This window comes from Rhipicephalus sanguineus, chromosome 5, assembly GCF_013339695.2.
Source record: "Rhipicephalus sanguineus isolate Rsan-2018 chromosome 5, BIME_Rsan_1.4, whole genome shotgun sequence".
Classification (NCBI taxonomy): domain Eukaryota; kingdom Metazoa; phylum Arthropoda; class Arachnida; order Ixodida; family Ixodidae; genus Rhipicephalus; species Rhipicephalus sanguineus.
In genome coordinates this window covers 184,358,585-184,378,072 of record NC_051180.1, presented here as the reverse complement: position 1 = coordinate 184,378,072, position 19,488 = coordinate 184,358,585, and the positions used below count along the sequence as shown (strand labels likewise).

The 19,488-nt window shown below is 48.5% G+C and overlaps 1 protein-coding gene and 1 long non-coding RNA gene across 2 annotated transcripts in view; one reads left to right on the top strand and one right to left on the bottom strand.

Annotated features, from left to right (window-relative positions):
- LOC119394506 (uncharacterized) overlaps window positions 1–15,906 on the bottom strand; it is an 82,384-nt gene extending 66,478 nt beyond the window's left edge. Inside the window, exons 1-2 of the long non-coding RNA XR_005184158.1 lie at window positions 15,798–15,906; window positions 6,493–6,681 (exon numbers count right to left, since the gene is read on the bottom strand). This is a non-coding gene — a long non-coding RNA (uncharacterized LOC119394506). The remainder of the gene's footprint in view (window positions 1–6,492; window positions 6,682–15,797) is intronic.
- LOC119394503 (uncharacterized) overlaps window positions 1–19,488 on the top strand; it is a 146,385-nt gene that overhangs the window by 23,740 nt on the left and 103,157 nt on the right.

The window sequence follows — 19,488 nt, the reverse complement described above, 5'->3', positions numbered from 1 at the left end:
TATGTAAATGTATGACAACGTCTAAAACGGCAATATTATCAACAGCAGTGCCCTACTTACCGAGAAATTAAGCCAAATGTATCACATGATGAGCGCCACGATCGAATGGGACATTTTCGAAGTGATCCCGATGACGTATGAGAGTCTGCCTACAATAAATCACTAGTAATCAAACTAGCAGCAATAAAAAAAGAACCTTCCGTGCATCGAAAAACGTAATAAAATGCTGTTTGTTCGTTTCCGTTTGATTCATGGGAAAAAAAACCTCTGTGGCGTTGCCATATGGGGAACGGCGCGCGTAGTTCAAAGGTTCCGTTTTCGCCGAACTGCGCTTCGCCCGGCGCCCTGCTTCGCTCACGCGGTCGCGTCGTCGCGTCTCAGTGGTAGTTTCGGGATCGCGTACTGCCGCGTGTGTTTTGCGCGCTCGTGAAAGTCGCTCTGACAGAAAGTTCGACAAAATGCCGCATGCAACGACGCCGGCACTACGAGCCCTCAGCGGCATACCGCGTTCATCGGGGCTCAAGTCGCTGAATTGGAGCCCAGCGTCGCGAGCCAATGTCTCGTTGTCAAGTTTTCCGTCCACATCCATTGCAGCGATTGCGGCAAGCCAGAGAACATCTGGCAAGCTTCAATGGCTTCGATGGCCGTTGTTGCTGCTGTGGGTCCCGCTACTTTCGCTCTGCTGCTACTAGTGTCGGCGGCCGCGCAGTAAAGGCGGGCAACGTTGGGCACAGCAGCAGTGACGTATGAAAGTCTGATTTCAGGCGGGTGATTTGAAGTGCGCTAACGCGATGCGGACCACTAAAACGTGATGTTATTTCAAAATAAGCACTTTCTTGGCATAAAAGTAGCACTGTGAGGTTTCTGGACCACTATTTCAACAATCAACGTCGACTTAATATTTGCCTTTAGTGTCCCTTTAAACTAAAGTGAAACAGTGAATCGGATTGATCATATATTACAGTACAATTGATAAAGTGTACTTTGCGAAATATGATGTCATTAATTTCACCATAACTTTGTTAATAGAGGAAAAAATCAAGGTCAAGATATCATTTTTAAATTTCGCGCTGAAATCTCGGCGCCTGACGTCACGCATTTTAAAGTTTATTTTTCATATTTTGGGGACATTGACTCAATGAAACTTCCTGAAAGTTGGTCTGTTAAGTCTGTGGCCCCCTCGGAGCACATCGAACTTCATTTTTACCGATTAGGAACTATTTAGGACCCAGTAGGCGCCGTCAATATTCGTGACGTCAAGGCGTTTGGTGCGTGAATTTCATGCTGACACCGCCACCAGCATTTTCTTTTTTGCGCCTCTTCTCGCGTCAAGCGTGAGGATTTTGGAATCGTGAAGGAGTGATTCATTAATATGAGAAAAATCGGTTCTCTCTTCAGTGTCCCTTCAGCGGTATGCGAACGTGCAAGGTTCGTTTCGACCGGTAATTTATTTTTTTCTTGTTATGGAGTGTCAAGGTTGAATCGGAGGAAAGACGAGCATTGCTTCGATATACAGCTTGACGCTCTGCATCAATTCGAATTGATACGGATGTATGCTTGGAATGTTTTCATTTTTTCGCCCTTTAGGGGAGCTTACAGGGTAAACCCTTAATATATACGCTACAACGATGACAACTAGGAGAATGTACAGGAACTGTTGTAGGGTTTTAAACTGGGTTTGAAGGCTAATTACTGGAGTTTAAACGGCGGACGATCGGTTGTGTACGGGAGATCAGTACTTTCACTTGGCGATCGTTCAATCCGTTTGTGGAATGCTTTTTCTTCTTCTGGACTTTCGCGTGTAGGCTTGAGCACTTATTAAGCGAACTGTGTGTCGTCGTGCGATCTATTGCGTATGCAGCTGGGCCCGCTTCCAAACACTTAAAATGTCGCACGCGCGGGGATCGCACGTTCGATATCGTGCCATGTGAAATAAGGAATTTCTTTTTTTTTTTGTAGCTGAATGGCCGCATGCATTGCAGCTGCCGACGCTTGGTGCAGCCGGAAAGCGCGTGCTCTCGGTGAATTTCATCACGCGTGCCTCGAGGCTGACTTCGACTCGTTTCAGTGCCGTCTCGTTCTCGTGCATCGCACGCCGTTAGGCTTCGAGTGTCAAGGTGAGAGGGAGGCAGCTGCAGCGCTGAATCTGCATGCATGCCGACAGCGAGGTCGAGAGTTCGATTGCCGGCTTCATTTCGGACGAATCACGTGCATTTTTTTGTATGGTTAAAAATTCCGGAGCTATACGTGCCGAAACCACGATATCATTCGATTGCGCGCCGTAGTGGGGCACTCCGAATTAATTTTGGCCACACGAGATTCTTTAACAATGCACGCGGGTGTCCTTTGCGTTTCGCCCCCATCGAAATGCGGCCGCCGTGGTTGGGAATGGAACCCGCGTTCTCTACAGCTACCACGGTGTGCTAGCTGTTACGTTTCGTCTTCGTCGTACGCCGCCGATTCTTAGAATGCGAAGCTGGCGCTTGACATGTCATCCATGTCATTTTGCTGCGAAGGCTAATCGCATCAGTGCGGCAGGAGACCGGGCACGTCGAGATGGTTTATTGTTTTAATAATAATCATACCTGCAGTGTCAAAACCACGATAATGACGCAAGCGTAGTGGGCTTCGGTAAGTTGGGTTCTTTAAAGAGGCCCCGAACCACCCCTCGTGCTTGGTGCAGAAAGCATAAAGCGAAAAGCAGGCACTGCTGCGAACACCTGAGCCGAATCTTGCAGTCGTGTGCGGCAAGGAGAGTTCTTTCGCAAGTTGCTTTCTCGAGCGCCCTGTCGGCATACAGCGGCCCGTATTCACGCTGTTCGCAGGGCTGCCATATACAGATTTTGTCACACAACACATTGCTGCTAATGGTCGATAGCCGGCATAAACGAAGAGCGGCGTTTGGATCAGATGCACTTCTTGCCACGGGACACTATTCCGGAATCACACCTGCATGGAGAGAGCAATGTCGCGACGCGCGCTTACTTCTTTGCCACCATTCCCTGTGTAGCTTCCAGTGCGCTCGTCGGCAAGAAAGAGGAGACGAAGCGCTACAAGCGTGCGGCAAATCCCGGTGACTCCTCTCGTAATTGACGAATTCGAAAAATTTTTGCGGCGATCGCGATTCGGGAGGCAATAAACCCCGTTACGGACGTCGTTCGATCATTGCGTGAAAAAGTGCTTCGGGACCCCCCTAACGTGCATCTAAATCTAAGCCTTTAGTATTTCGCCTTAGTCGAAATGCGACCGCCGCGGCCATGGACTCTCGCACTCGTTCCTCAGTGCTTTCTTCCTGGGAATACGCATACACACACACACACACACACACACACACAACCACAGGCACAGGAGAGCGCCCTGCCCGCACTGACACTCATCGAGTCCAAAACAAAATCATGTGAAAACACCCTGCCTTAAATAGTACAACTAAAACACAAAGCAGCAATCGAAGCGTTTCTCCGAGCTCTCGCTGAAGCCCCCAATACCGATACGAGTATAAGCTTCCTATTAAACTGCCTTGAACAAACATGAACTCCCAAGAGATGTGCCCTCCGTGGCGTACCCGTGTGCCAGCGCTAGTAATCCGCTGTAAGTCAGCCAGGCCTCATACTCAAAAGCCTCATGCTTCAACCTATCTTTTGATCCCAAACTCTTGTGCCGCCAAAGCTAGTCGTCAAGTTCCTTTGAGCTGACGAAAAGCAAACTGTCCTGCTGCACTAACACAAGGAGCGCCATTCACTATTCACGTCCGCAATTGCACGTACTAGTGCTACTGCGCGGATGTACTACTAACTCTCCTTTGCGGTCACACTTCTTATAAACAAACACATAAACTCACGTCCACACAGGACACATGCGAATAAAACAATAAATAAACAAAAGAACTTTCGCATGAGCCCTGAAAAAAACTCGCAAAGAATATTCTTGCTTCCTCACGCGCACTCAAAATCAACTGCCAAGGTCACTCTTAAAACACTCCTATCGTCGCTCTCAATAACCTACTCGTAGGACACACCCTAACGCACGGTCCGATGCTTGTCGTTACGCAACCGCACTCCGCTTATCCTCAAAAGAAACACGCAAAACTTAAGAAATACACATACAGCTTTAGAAATAAGCAGAACTTAACAGTTACTTGAACAATATCTCGTAGCCGAGATGCCAAACGAAAACTATTCCAAAACCAAAATAAGCAAAGAAAACAAAATTCAAAATGAAACAAACAAGTCCGGTAGCGACAATATCCCAAAAGCTTTCGGATGTCACTCATTTTTCAGACGTACGCGCGGCGGTCGCGCCCTGTGGGCCTTTCTTGTCGGACGGGGACTACAACAATCGCGAAACCCATTCGCTTCACCTCCGAACCCCACCAAGCTCTTCGCTGGAGGCCTGCATTCTTCCCATCGTTCGGCTATGGTTCGGCTACTTCTTGGGAACCACGGACCCTGCACACGGGAGGCTGACTGACTCCTTCCCTCTGGCTGCACCTGCGCACAATGCGCTTTTCTTTTTCTTTTCGTCCGGCGGCTGGGACGCATGTAAAACAACTTTGACGCCGATGACAAACGCCTCTCTCTGCCTACTACGCTCAAACATTCAGAGCCTTTCTTCGAACTCCTCGTCCCTTTTACCGCGCCCCTGGCTCGACGGCGTCTCTTCCGTCTACGCCGCTTCTTGGGGCTCATTAGAGAGTTTTAGCCAGATACGGAAATACGGTACGCAAATACGCTACCGTGTGACGATACCACTCCTCCTTTCCAGGTCGTCGACCGTTTTGCCGGGAAGGCACCCCAACACCACAAAAGCTTTTTCGAAATTTACTGTGGGGTTGTCACGCCTCATTGTTGCCCGTCAGCCTAAGCATTGTTAACGAGACACCTGTCGTTTGGGGTACGCATTGTCACTGAAACGGGGAGCGGCAAAAGCACAACCAGCGGGAAAGGAGGAACGCTACCGTACTGCCTCACCGTATTTCCGTACCGTATTTCCGTAGCTTGCTAAAACTCTCTATTTTTGAGACTCCCGGTCGCATCTCTTGCTCATCAGCACCTTCGCTGCTTTCGCTAGCTGTCTCACCCGCTCAGTCTAAATGATTTATCATCTTTTTCTTCCCTCTCGAGACTTTCGGACAGCTTAACGCCTATGGCAACAATGCAGCTGTTTTCCTCCGAACAACCTAGCTCGCATGCCTGGGAGCTGTCTCCAACTGCTTTGTGCTCTCTATTCACTTCGTTCGCGCCACTTCCTGAACTTACGCTGGTGTTCTTGCCCAGCGGGTCGAAATATCCTGGAACACCGCATGCAAGATCCACCGTTGCGATACTCTCACTTGGTGTTTGTGCCAGCTTTTCCACGACTGTCTTTGCCGTTTCTCTAGAATTCCACTGGCACAACTTGACCTTGTCGCACTTATTCTGGCCTTCAGCGGCCTCTCCTCCGTGCGCCGCATCTTTCGCAGCTGCTAACCTCGGTTCATTCTTGAACCTGCTGCTATCTTCACACGTGCTAGCCTTCTCTGCGGCTCTGAATTGCGACGTACCCGATTATTCCTCGCACCTCTCTTGCGCTACATCTACAGAATGACCACTCCGCTGCTTCGTATCTAACCCGCGTTCTAGTCTTTCAATCTCCTCGTCTAATGCTTTCATCGCCTTCCTATGTTCTTCAACCCTTTTTGCCTCTCTCTATTTTCTGTTCCTGATCATTTAAGATTAGATTCCAAAAGTAATCAATATCCTCCTCGTTGTTCTTGCTTCCGACTATTATTTCGAAGATTTTAGATGTAGGCGTATCGTCGTCTACCTCTATGTCCAGCTCCCAACACAACTGCAACAGGCTATCCTTCGTCAATCTCATCAGACGTTCCAGCCTTTCACACTCCTCATTCCATTTTGCCTGCTCTACTTGCTTTTCTTGATTTGTTAAGATTAGATTCCCGAAGTATTCTATATACTCCTGGTTGTTCTTGCTTCCTACTGTTATTTCGCGGAGTTCTGACGCAGGCGTATCGTCATCTGCCTGTATGTCGAGCTCCCAACACAACTCCAACAGGCTATCCCTCGTCAATCTCACCAGGTCCATGGCGACTACTTTGCTTTGGCTCAGCTCTGACAAAACACAAACAAACCCACCAGCGTTTCAATTCTGGGTCTAGAGAAATTGAAGCCTGGCAAATCCCACGGCAGAAACCAAAAGCCAACCACACAAGCAGCAACACGTGGCCAACAGTCTCTTTCTACCTCTTTCCTGTTTCTCTTTCACTCTTCTACAGCCTCAAACATCCCAAAACACTCCCGCAACGAACCCTCGTCTTCCTCTATCAGATAATCTGAGGTACACTGCTTATCCTATCATGCTCAGATCATCACCGAGTGCTGCTCTGTGCTGAGATAACAACCACAGTTCCTAGGCAGTTGCTGGTTTTATCTATCTTTTAACAGGTCTGTAGGCTAAAAGACTCGATACATCTCAAGCGCAAAGCCAGGCACTCACCCCATACCGTGCGGTCATGGTACGCTGCGTCGATCCCGCCGAATTCCTGGTTCCAGGCCTTTCGGCTGACCTCCGGTCCATGTCGCTTTCCGTCGATCCGTCATATCCCACCGCTGCTACCAGTTGTTGCGACCGGCCTTTGTAGTCACCGGAGACTCGGGACGAAGATGCAGAGGCAGCATGAAGGGACTGAAGGGAAACGTAACGTGGGTTTTATTTACATGGCGATCTCGTGTCTACATGACAATTCCGTTTTACAGGACGAGAATTTCGTCTCTACATCATGACGATTTCGTGCCGAATGAGCCCGCAGGGGCTCGTTTTAAAGGGTCTCTTTTCCCCAGATCCCTAGATGGGGGAATTGCTCCAAGTTGGGACGGTCCAACCACGTCACAGACAGCACTAATGAGGGTGCCACCCACACCTGCCCAGGTCATCGTCTTCGACTGGGGCGTGGCCACCGCACTTTGCACCTGTGGTACCAAGACGTTCTTTCTTGCCGTGTGAAGGCCGTAGGGCGATGGGTCACACGCTCGGACAGCCGAGCGTGTGACCAAGGAAGAAGTCGCGACTGGAAACCATTCCGGTCGACTCGTCGAACCTTGGTATGTCGGACTGCATGGCGCCTCGCTTCCCGTCTCGGGAGGACAATACAAATTCAGGGATGCAACAGCTGCGCCAATTGCGCCAATTTGATGCAATTCCTTATTTTTGCGCCAAGCTGAGCCAAAACCGTGAAATTTGTTAAAATTGCGCCACGCTGCGCCAAAATGCCCGACCAGCTTAAAATTTTCTCAGTTGCGCAAATTTGAGCTAGAAATGGAGGCCGCGTTGGTCATCTACAGTGTGGGCATCGTCATCCAATACAGACGCGCGGACCCTAACCCTAACCCCCCGCGAAAGAAAAGAAAAAAGTCAGCTTCACCGGAAGGACGAAGCAATGAATGCGATAGCAACAAATTGTAATGCTATACCAAGTGAAGCTGGCAGCAAGCTCTTTCGTATCCGATCTCGCGTAACTCTACAAAACGTTGGTGTAAGAGAATACGGCGTTTCCAGGGAAAGATGCTCTTTCTGCGCAGCGTTTTCGCATTGAGGGCGCAGGACGTAGCAGGATATACGAGCCTCCTGCTAATGGCTGCCGAGATAGCGCGCGCGCCAGCGATCGCGACCGCGCCTTAGAATCAAAGTTCAAAAGTTGCTGCTCGAGCGACAGCCCCGCCCGCCCCCTCGCGTCTTTTCATGCTCGTTCAAGACGGGCGGGGCATTTCCTCTATGCTTCGATGGCAGGCTTCCCAAGCGGAGTGGTGTTATCGCATGCGCCCTCCGAGCGACGGAGATGGGCTGGCTCGTTTGATATCTTCTTCAGCTGGGTTCGTCGCACGCACTCGCGCGCTTTCACCCACGGTAGAACATACTATGCCCAGAGATATGTTATCAATTTGGACTTTATACGGGAGATGACGGCAATAACTCGTCGAGAGTGTCCATATAGTTTCTATCGCAACGGAAAAGGACAGTAGTTCTCAAATTTCCTTATGCTTGTTTTTTAAGCCACTTTTGCCGGATTACACTGGTGTCCTGCGGAAAAGCATATTGAGATTGAGAAGAGGGCTATTAGTACTAGCTGTCAGGGACACAGCACATTTTGTTCCTTAATTACCCATTCGTGCACGCACAGTCTAATCACGAGTGCTAGTATGATCGCTGACGTCTAAAAAATTATTGGCAATCATTTGGAGCTGCTGCGTATGGCGTTTCTGCGGCCTTGAGAAACAATAGACAAAAGCATATGCCAGTTTTCTCGCTACCCCCACTTGCTCCTGCTTTACGAATCTCCCAAATTTCCAGGTTGCGAGGTTCGCAGGTCCACATTACCATTTCCAGTGCCTGTCGAATTATTTGACATGTCCTGCAAATGTTAATGTGGACTTAGTCATTGTTCGCACTGTGGGGTGGCTCAACATACTGCTTTTATTGAAATAGCAGTGTTCACGTGCACTGTGTAAGAATTAGCTGATGTTGAATGGTTTCTGCGTATTTTTGTTTTCTTTTCGAAAAGTAAGCCTTCTTTGTTATTTAAAAAATTCAGGTTTTTTTTCGCAACCTGCTCCAAATTTGGACTTTTGTGCTCCAAAAGCAAGATTTTGCTGCTCCAAAAATTGCTCCAAATCCTATTTCGGCTGTTGCACCCCTGTACAATTGCCTGAACCGCTGTCAGTTGGCAAGCAGCCCTTCGGCGCCCGGTTTGAAGAACAGGGGACGCCGCTTCCTTTTTCGGCGCAGGGGCCGATCGTAACACAGTGCAAAACCATGTTAGGTCCACAAAGCTTTCGGAGGAGGGGGGGGGGGGTGAGAAACAATGCATCGACTGAAGAAAATGAAGACGGCTTTCGCCTTCGAGTGGTCTTAGGTAAATGCATAAAGGACCCTGTGAGTTTTTTTTTCTCTTACTAGAGAGTTTTAGTGCTGGGGACTACAAGCCGCTTGCTGATGCACGCTCTTGCGTTCCGAGATCGGAGGCGTTGCAAGCTTTCTGCACGTCCCCGGGTCTTGCATTGCTTCCGTGATTGGTGGGCCGATCACAGAGGCTGTGCAAAGCGCCGATGTCACGTGATGAAGTTATCAGATGACGTAACGTAATCTGACGTACACGTGACTTCATTGTCACGTCACAAATTTTAGCTATCTATGACGTCCTGGTGACGTCATCGCATCATTTTTAATGCCTCCAGGATCGGAGGCGTTGCAAGCTTTCGGCACCTTACCTGGTCTTGTTTTAAAACTCGCCTTCTAGAGGCCCTGCACCTGCTCCAGCGAAAACATTAGATGCCTCAGCAAACACGAAGATTGACCGCTGGCGTCCGAGGCGTCGGCATCCCCCGTCGGTGGCGTCAACACGAGGGTTGTGAAAAAACCATTACGTAATGACGTCGCCATACGACCAAAGCTTGTGACGTCATGATGACGTCGAGTAACGTGACCACGCGATGACGCCATCACATGACTTCGTCAATTTGCACTGCCTTCGTGATCAGCCGACCGATCACGGAGAGAGTGCGAAACCAGATAAGATGTACAAAGCTTGCATTGCCTCCGACCTTGGAGGCAGTGCAAAACCATGCTAGGTCCACAAAGCATTCGGAGGGGGTGTGGGGTGAGGAACAATACATCGACTGAAGAAAAGGAAGACGGCTTTCGCCTTCGAGTGGTCTTTGGCAAATGCATAAGGGACCCAGTGAGTTTTTTTTTCTCTTATTAGAGAGTTTTAGTGAAGGGGACTCCAAGCCACTTGCTTATGCACGCCAGTGTTGTACGGAACGGCGTTCCAAGGAACGACGTTCCAGGAACTAGTTCCTTTTGGGAGGAACGGAGGAACGCCACTGTTACATTGAGGACCGGTGGAACTGTAACGGTAACTCGTTACGTTTACGAGGGAACGGCAGAGGGAACGGCGTTCCTTCTATAAACGTTCCACCTCATTGGACAAGCGCACGCATACAGCGCATCATGCAGAGCAGGGCGGATGGGCGACCGCGTGAGGCGCAAAAATCTACCGTTCACCTGTCACGTGACTATGAAGCATCCTGGTTTGCACGTATAAGTGTTCTGTGTTTGCACTTCAAGGCACTCGCCGAGGTGCAGGGAAGCGCGCGACGCCGAGACCGACCATGTAATGCCGTGATCAGGTGAACATTTTCAGGCACTGTTTCTTTAGACGATAAAGTAAAGGAAGGTGCACTGAGCAACAGTGCGTTGAGACGGCCACACAACGGTAAGGGATTCGCGTCGTCTTCTTGGAACCTTGCAAGCTTAAAGAAGTGTGCCGACTTCTGACAAGAACAAAACAAGAGATGTCATGCAAGAAGAACCATCACATGAAGTATACCAGTTGCGTTTCTAACGTTACATACGAGATGCCCTATTCGTGCGGTCGGTCTTACATATAGGCCAAACCATCCGATGTTTCAATGAGCGTGCACAGGAGCACAACCGATCCTTGCGCACTGGCACGGGCAGCAATCTGGCCTAGGTGCTTTGCAAGAAATGCGATAGCAGAAACTGTTTGCCTGATCCGAAAAATACAAAATTCCTATCGAAGCTAAATCTAGAGCTGAAAGGGAAATCGTCGAGGCGTTTTACATCGCAAAAAAAGGAGATAGCTGCGTCAGCTCTCCTTCCATATCACTATCAAGAGATGGAATTCTTAGATGGACACATGAGGTCACTCCCGCGTACGTGATGCGCACGCGTTCTTGTTATTGTTTTTAACATTGTAATTGCACGATTGTTTCTTGCTTTTGTGTTTTGTTATTTTGAAGAACTCATAAATCACCTGCTTTCCGTAAATAAAGTCAGTTGGAAGGTCTGCGCTTGTGTGTGCGTATGCATGTTCCTGTTATCGTCCGGTCTTCTTCGCGCAGTTTAAAACCTTGTTGAAGGTGTTCCTTCAACATGCGAGTTATATCCGCGGCTATCGGTCTACAATATTAGAGTTCAGTTCGACAGCCATCGCATTCTTAACGTCTCTGTCATGCAATAAACAATAGGCGTACATCCAGCGCTATATTCTTGTTGCGCCCGCTGAGCCTGTCCTGGCCCCTACGACCTCGGTTGACTTTGTTCTGATTGGTGTACAACACGGCAGTACCCCCTAGCACTTCCATGGAACGTGTTTTGAACATTGCCAACGAAGTGCTGACGAGAATTCATGTTTGTCTGTCGGATACCAACACCCAGGTGCAACTGTTGATGAGTGCGAACAAGGGACTTTACTAAGTTGCGAGTATGTATCGTGGACATTATTTTCTACTGACAAAATAATATTGAATCACCACTCATCAAACGCCTATGCATTGTCCCTTTTGATGAGGTTTTTCGCGCAAGAAATTTAATTATGTTGGTGTATGTGTGGAAATTTCTGGTTCAATATCTGAAGTGCAGTATCCTGACTGTGCACTTGAAGACCTACGTGGAAAGTGCCACATGTGTTGCATTTGTATAGACGAGCACGAAAGTTGCAGTTAGACGTGTGTAGTATTGCCGGTGGTCTTTAAACAAATTTGTCTAGGCGCGTTTCTTTAGATTCGTTTTATGTACACCTGCTTCCGGCGATGTCAAATTCGTATTATATATGTAGCTAGATGTGAGTTTTATATTGCTCACTTTATTTCCCCTCAGGGTTATCCTGCACTATATTTTGATTAAAAAGTCAAATGTAACGCTAATGTAACGAGACGTTCCAATTTTCGAATTGTAACTGGAACGCGTTCCTTCCGCGTTAAGGGAACTTGTAACGGGAACTCGTTTCAAAATTAAGAAGGAACGAGGAACGAGCTGTCGTTCCTGTTTTAGAGGAACGTGTACAACACTGATGCACGCTCTTGCTTTCCAAGATCGGAGGCGTTGCAAGCTTTCTGCACGTCCCCGGGTCTTGCATTGCCTCCGTGATTTGTGGGCCATCAGAGAGGCTGTTCAAAGCGCCGATGTCATGTGATGAAGTTATCAGATGACGTAACGTAATCTGGCGTCAACACGACGTCATTGTCACGTCACAAATTTGAGCTATCTACGACGTCCTGGAGACTTCATCACATGATTTTTTTTTTGCCTCACTCGTGTTGGCGAAGCCTCGGGACTCCAGTCAATTCGCGCGTTTCATGAGGCATCTAAGGCGTTCGCCCTAAAAGCAATGCTTTAATAACCATGACATTCAACAGCGCGAATTCTACTTGCATGAACACCGCCATACTGTAGAAAGCGCGAGCATGGGAGATCCGATTTCTGACTGTAGTGATCTTGCGCACTCGCCGGTACTCCGCTCCCGAAGCAAATAAAGAAATCAATGTTATGTGTACAGTACACTCAACAGTTCAACTCCAACTTCGGAGCGAGCATCAACGCAGGGTCGAAAAACGTCTCACGAGATCACTGTGCAGAGAAGCGCCAGCCGAACCGTACTAAACATCTTCAGCGTCAGAAACATTACCAAGCGTCGTTATTATTGAACCTAAGCTTCAAAAAAATTAATCAAGAAGACAAACCAAAATAGACGCAAACCCACAGATCTTCATTGCACAAAAAGTCACCGATGATTACGATACTCCCTTATGTGAATTCTGAGCACAGCTTTGCGTTGAGGCAACGTTAACTGTGTTCGACGTTCTGGCTATCCGTATTGCAACATTCGTTACATATTGCCACAGAAACTTCCAGTGCTCGAGTGATACGCACACCACTCTGTGCATTGCAGGAGTCGCGAACCAAGCGAAACGCTGACATCGACATACCCGTCACGACAAGCGAGACAGTCGCAGCGCAGCCGCCAGCCCTGCATGGGCACGAGCTCCGACCGAAGGGCGAGCGCGCGTGACGGAGGAAGAAAGCGATGTTAGAGGTCAGCGACTCGTGATATCGACAGACTGTCTTTCGTCCTCGTTCGCTCTATCGGTTACGCCGATGATGCCAACGGCGATGCCGAACAACGCAGGAACGAGCGCCTAACTGAACACACGTACGCGTTGCAGCGTGTCAGCGCGTGACCTTTTGACGCGGCGCCGCGCCCTCTCCCTATGGGGAGAGAGGGCGCGCGGCTACGCGAAGCTGCGCGCCGGCGCCGCGTCAAAAAGTCAAGCGCTGACACGCTGCAACGCGTACGTGTGCTACGATGCGCAGCGCGCATCGTAGAACGTCGTGGACTCGAATCAGCGTACACAACTCTAGAAGTCCGTTTCTCGATGATTTGGACACCTGTAATTCTCTCCATATTCTTCATTAAACTTGTACAACAATGTGCTTGCACAATTTCGCTTTCGCAATTTGTTTAGAAGCGCTAGATTTCACGAATGGGCAGCCGTGCGCCCGTCGAGCGGAAAGACTATATATATGACGGACGGCGCCGGAGCGGAGGCGTGGCGGTGACGTGAATGGCGTCATCGCCGCGACGTCACTGCCCCGCCCATTCGCCAGATCTACGGCTTTGTGGTGGCAGCGCTAGTAGCGACGCCTTGTGGCGTTTTGCCCAAGTACAGTACCTTTTGCCAAAGTCTTCAGTCGCGTCTGTGTTGTCAAAGCAAAATAATGAAAGTACTGTTAATTAACGACTGACTGGCAGTGCTTTACAGCAGCAGTTATGTAACCCGTGTGATTTTCTGCGATGTTAGCTTTGTATGTCTTTGGTTTGGTTGTGCGTCATCAGGTGTCGCCACCAGCAGTGTCCAACACGTAAACCGTAAGACGTCTACAGACAAACTAAAATTATTTGTTGCGTACACAGTCACTTCGATGACTGGAGGTTCACTTGTTGGTTTTAATGACTAATATGTTGAACAGGAATCATTTCGCTCTTAATTGGAAGGGCCCACGCCACGTCGATTTTTGTCTTTCCACGGCCGTCGCGTTCACCGTTCGTATTGTTCCTACTTCACGTAGAAGTCGGCGCTTTTCTACTTCGACTTCGCTGTTTGGTTCATGCACAAATTATGCGAAAAGCCACCAGGCGAAGATCACATCCGTCAAATAAATGTGAACGCAGGCCTGTTTTGTGAAACGAACTTTGCTCTGTTGTAATTTCATCTGCTTATGCTGCGGACTATAGTCGGGTACAACTTTAGAAGGCAGCGGCGCATTTCCCCTCAAAGGCGGATGCACACGAGCCTCCACCAATAGGCGCGCACTTCAGGTGACGTCATGAGCCGGACGGCCGGTGATCCGACTAGAGTTAGTTTGAAATACCAAAAGGATGGGGATTACCTTTTATAGTGGGTTTCAAGAGTAGAATAATGCGCTTTTATATCTATAGGATTATTGCGCGCGCCAGATTGCCCACTTAAGCAGGTTTCTATCTCTATTGTTACAACGAATATCGGATATAACGAGTTTATTTATGGTCCCTATGCTACTTCGTTATAACGAGGTTAGGCTGTATTTTATACTATTTTATGTCCCCTGAAGGAAACACTAAATCAATTGGTACCGATAAATGATCATTTAAGAATTGTGTTGTTAATTTCGCCATCATGGGTTGATCATTGGAAAAGAAAGTGGTCAAAGTTTCATTTTTGAATCTCGCGGCGAAATCCCAGCACCTGAATGCGGGTGCGACGTCATGAATTTTAATGTCCTTTTCTTTTTCGTGTGTTGGTTTTATTTGCTGAATACAATTTCCTGACACTTGCCGTGTTTTGGCATGGAACGCAACGTAATTCCGCAAACGCGGTCTACATCTATGTAGTCACGGCGAGCTTGTGCGGTGAAGCGGTGTCGCGAGGTTTTATTTTCTTTTTGGCTCCGTGAAAGCGTAATTTTCTAGCAGGATAAGTTCTCTTTTTCAGCGTTTGCCGCATCCTTGCACTGTTTCTTCGCCATAACAAGGGTTGCACTCCCGAGTTTCGTCGTAGCTATACAGGCGTGCTTGCACGAGCTTCTGAAGGACGTTTTAAAAAAGAAAAGAAGGATGATTGTAACGGTGAACTCCAAGGTTGCAACTGTTTGTCGCAACATTCAACTGAGTAGTAATATTCTCGTAGTAACGTTGGTGATAGTAAGTCCACTGCCTGAAAAATGGCACTAACATTTCCTAATTCGGCTCACAAAAAGACAGTAACCGTTAGTAATACTATCATTTTGCAGCGTAATTCGCCCATCGTATTTAACGGTGAAATTCACGAGCGCATCATTACGACATTACGATACAGGCGCGGGTAATTGTGCACACATTGTCACCACTGAGTACAACGTTAATGCAAAAAAAGAAAGAAAAAAGAAATCGTTACGGGCCCGTACTCTGAGCGATTCCAGATGTATTTATAGCGGTACCTTGCATGGGGGCGAGCGCCTATGTGTTAGGGTAAGTAATTAAAGTGAGATATATATATATATATATAATATGTATACCATCTGATGATGTGTATGTGGCGGCGTGGCATGTAACTGTCAATGGACCATAATGAAACGGACAATATGCTGTGTTTATTTTGCATCTAACTGCCACAGCAAAGAAAAATGTTCAGTGCCCACATAAGTAACTTTCAACTTATTGACATAGCGTAAATACACTGCACAGGTATCCATTCAAGTGTATTTACGCTATGTCAATAAGTTGAAAGTTACTTATGTGGGCACTGAACATTTTTCTTTGCTGTGGCAGTTAGATGCAAAATAAACACAGCATATTGTCCGTTTCATTATATACGTAGTAGAAAGCTAGTAAAGGCCCGTCGGCGGTAGTAACTAGGTGTATTTACTACCATTTTACTACTTCTTTTTTGTCTTATGGAGTGGTGCAACGTTACTCATCGTCTCACCTTGTTCGCGTGAACGTTTTGCAACTGCGACTCTGGTGGCTGCGCTCCTCACTGCTCGTGTGCGAGTCGTGGCGCGGTGACAAACGAGGCTGCTTCGGCGAGCGCGTGCTCGTGCACTCGCAACGACGAAAGCACGGCTCGCGCGACGCCGCGCATATGTCAATCGGCCGTCGCGTCCGCCGTGGTTTTTCCCTTCACGTCCTCAGCGGCTGTGGTGGCGTTCGATGCGGGAGCAGAGGCCGGCCGCGTCCGTACAGAACTGGCACATACATGGCTCGTGACGCGGGCTTCGCTGGCGAGTGTCCATTAGGTGCCTCTTATCGGCCAGCTTATACGGGACACGCGATTCTCGATGACGCAGAATTCGAGCTTAGCTCAGTCTGCAATTGAAACGTTCTTGTAGCTCATGCAGCAACCTACATGGCAATTCGGGATCATAATGTCTGTTAAAGCGTCACGGCCTAACAGTTCACACTTCTTTATGACTCGCGTTCCGTTAAACTTTTGAGGCCAACTGCGAGAAAAGTTTAGTGCAGTGTTTATGAAAGGCTGGCGTATAAAACGAAATGGTGGATTCTGCGCGTACCAGTATCGACACGTGCATATCTCAGAGCTGCTTGTACGCTCTGGTTCCACTGTGTTCACTCGACTCGTTTCTCCGCGCTCGGCTGCTTCCGACTTGTTTACCCTCGCGCATTGTGATTGGCCAAGAATGATCACAAACCACATTCCTGGTGGCGCAAACCCTGAAGAACGCACGCCTACCTACCCACCAGTGTTTCGTGTTGTGTAATCGGCAAGACATCAGCTAGGGGGGAGGGGAGGCGTTGTTGCTGCCGTCGACATCAGTCAGCCATGCAGGACGAAAGCACGGCGAAGCGATCGCCGATGACAATACCAGTTGTACCCTTTCCACCATGAAGCTGCAAACTTCTTTACTTGCCCTCGTCCTTTTCTGTGCGTCTGGGCTACGTATGCAACATTTCTTTTTCATTTCTCAGCAAGATTGTCGCTATGAGCGAGCACATCGTTTCTGAAGGGAGTGGCGAGGGTTGGACCCATTTCCCTACATGCATGACCATGTTTGCGCACGTATACATGCGAACTAAATATGCATTTTTATTTATTTATTTATACAGTACTGCTAGCCTCTAACTGAGGCTGTAAGCAGGAGTGGGAGTAACAAGCACTAAACGAAGTGAACAAATCAAGATACAACAGTCGTGTCACAAGAACAAGAAAAGAAAGAATGTGTAACGCGAAAACGAGGACACGAGAAGAAGTACAGCGCCGTCCCATAACTAAGTTCATTAGAAAGAACACTCACTATTTAAGGCTTTTCTGATCTTTGCAGGAGCACATGCTTTTTTTTTTTTGCTATCAATGATGTAAAAGCACGTGGTACGTGGTCATGGTTTGAATAGTGAGTGTTCTTCCTGGTAAAATTAGTTGTGAGAAGCCGCTGTGTGGTGTGAATTCAGTGGCGGATCCAGGGGGGGGGGCGATTGGGCGATCGCCCCCCCCCCAAAGCTATAAGCCAACCCCCCCCCCCCGCTTTTCACCTTACCGAAGGCCATTTTTCAGAACGTAGAATTTTTTCAGGTGGTCGCTGTGTCCATCCCAATCCGAGACTAGGGAAGCACCCCTCACACAGCCCAGCGCTTTTGTTAAGAGCGAAACAGGCTTTCTAGAAAAGATTTCTTCTGCGTCCTGCATCTTTCAAATAGGCACCGACGAGCACAAGCCTCAACTATTTTGCTAAAGCAACTGCTGCCTTTATGGAAGCGAGCTAAAGTTTCCTCCCACTCCCAGGGCCTTCAGCTCTTCAGCAAAGCGAGGGGTCTTCAAATTCCGCATCCATCCCAATCCGAGACTAGGGAAGCACCCCTCACACAGCCCAGCGCTTTTGTTAAGAGCGAAACAGGCTTTCTAGAAAAGATTTCTTCTGCGTCCTGCATCTTTCAAATAGGCACCGACGAGCACAAGCCTCAACTATTTTGCTAAAGCAACTGCTGCCTTTATGGAAGCGAGCTAAAGTTTCCTCCCCACTCCCAGGGCCATCAGCTCTTCAGCAAAGCGAGGGGTCTTCAAATTCTCCCATCTTTTTCTCAGAGACAGGAGTCTGTTCTGTGTCATTCAAACTGGCATCTTTCGTCCCACCACGGCCGGGCTAGACTGCACGTGCGCGCTTGAGCGCGCACGTGCAGTCTAGCCCGGCCGTGGTTCCACAAAGCGTGCAGAACAAGTTACCTTTTAGTCAACCTTCAGCGGCTGGTCCAAAAAAAAAAAAAAAGAAGGAAGGCAGGCAGTGGTGCTGTGAATTATATTCGCCGAAGTACCGAGCAAGCCTCCGAGAGCACGTGCGCGGGGTATAATCGAGCGCGACTCCGAAAGCTCCGTTTGACCGTCCTTAGGCTGCGGAGATAGAAAGGACATTTTCTGGCAACACGACCGGCCAGAAAAAAAGGCAATGGGGAGGAGGGGGCGGGGTAACAAAGGGAGGCTTACTCCGAAACTACGTTCAAGGAATACTAGAGCTCGCCGTTGTGGGAATACTCATTTATCGAGCAGGTGGCCTGCCCTTCCCTCTTTCACCCTCCTCTTACCAACAACACTGATACGTGTTCCCCAATGTTTAGCGGAAATATGCGAAATTTTAGATAATGAAATGGCACTGAGCAATGCAACTGAGAACAAAAATAATGAGCATTTGGTTACTAACGTGAAGTTTTAAAGTTGGGCAACGCCCCCCCCCCCCTCTCCCCCCCCCCCCAACAACCAACCGCCCCCCCCCAAAGCAAGCGCCTGGATCCGCCCCTGTGTGAATTGTACTCCTGCTCGTGTTCTGGTTTCGCGCTGCCCATTTCAAAAATGCCTAACCAATTACAACTTGCCAACTTGCCCAAATATATATATACATTGGGGGGGGGGGGGGGGGAGAAAAGGGTTAGCTGAGTCTCCCGCCCCTTTGCAACAATTGTTGGCAATGGCCGCTAGCGTTTGCCCTACAATTCACACCTTAGTTATTCTAAGGCTTAGTCTTGCGAACACCGCGTCAATCCCCTCCCATCGGTCGTTCCTTAGCTTGCTTCCATATTACCAGACGTGGCAGCTTAGCACGTAAGATGTTCAACTGCTGAGCTCCAGGACGCGGGTTCGATTACCATCCACGGTGCCCGCATTTACATGGGGACGAAATTCATGAACACCCGTGTGCTAAAAGGAGCACGGGCAGCAAATTTTTTCTTTGCGACTTTTATGCCGATTACTAGCTTTGTGTATGATAATCCCGAAATTGAATGGTATTTGCTCTGACGTATCATAATTAATGCTAGCGTCGTTAATTTTGACCACCTTCGGCGTCTTTCAAAACGCCCGCCTAATAAGAAACTAACGTAATCTCATGGTGAAGCACCATGAGATTACGTGCGGCGAAGTTTTGGTGACGTTTAGAGCGCGACTTTTGAATCGTGGCCCCGGGTGCGCGGTATCAGTTATTGTGTGACGTGCCGAAATTTCTGCGACACACCCGCCTGCCAAGCGCCCATTAGAGCGTTCCCCCCTCAGGAAAAAAAAAAAAAAAAGACTCTGCTTAAGAAGCTTGAGGTGAAGCCCACGTGAAAAATAAGCAGTCCTGTGGCTAATAACAACAAATGATTTATTCAACGTAAATGATCGTCTTCAAGGTAGC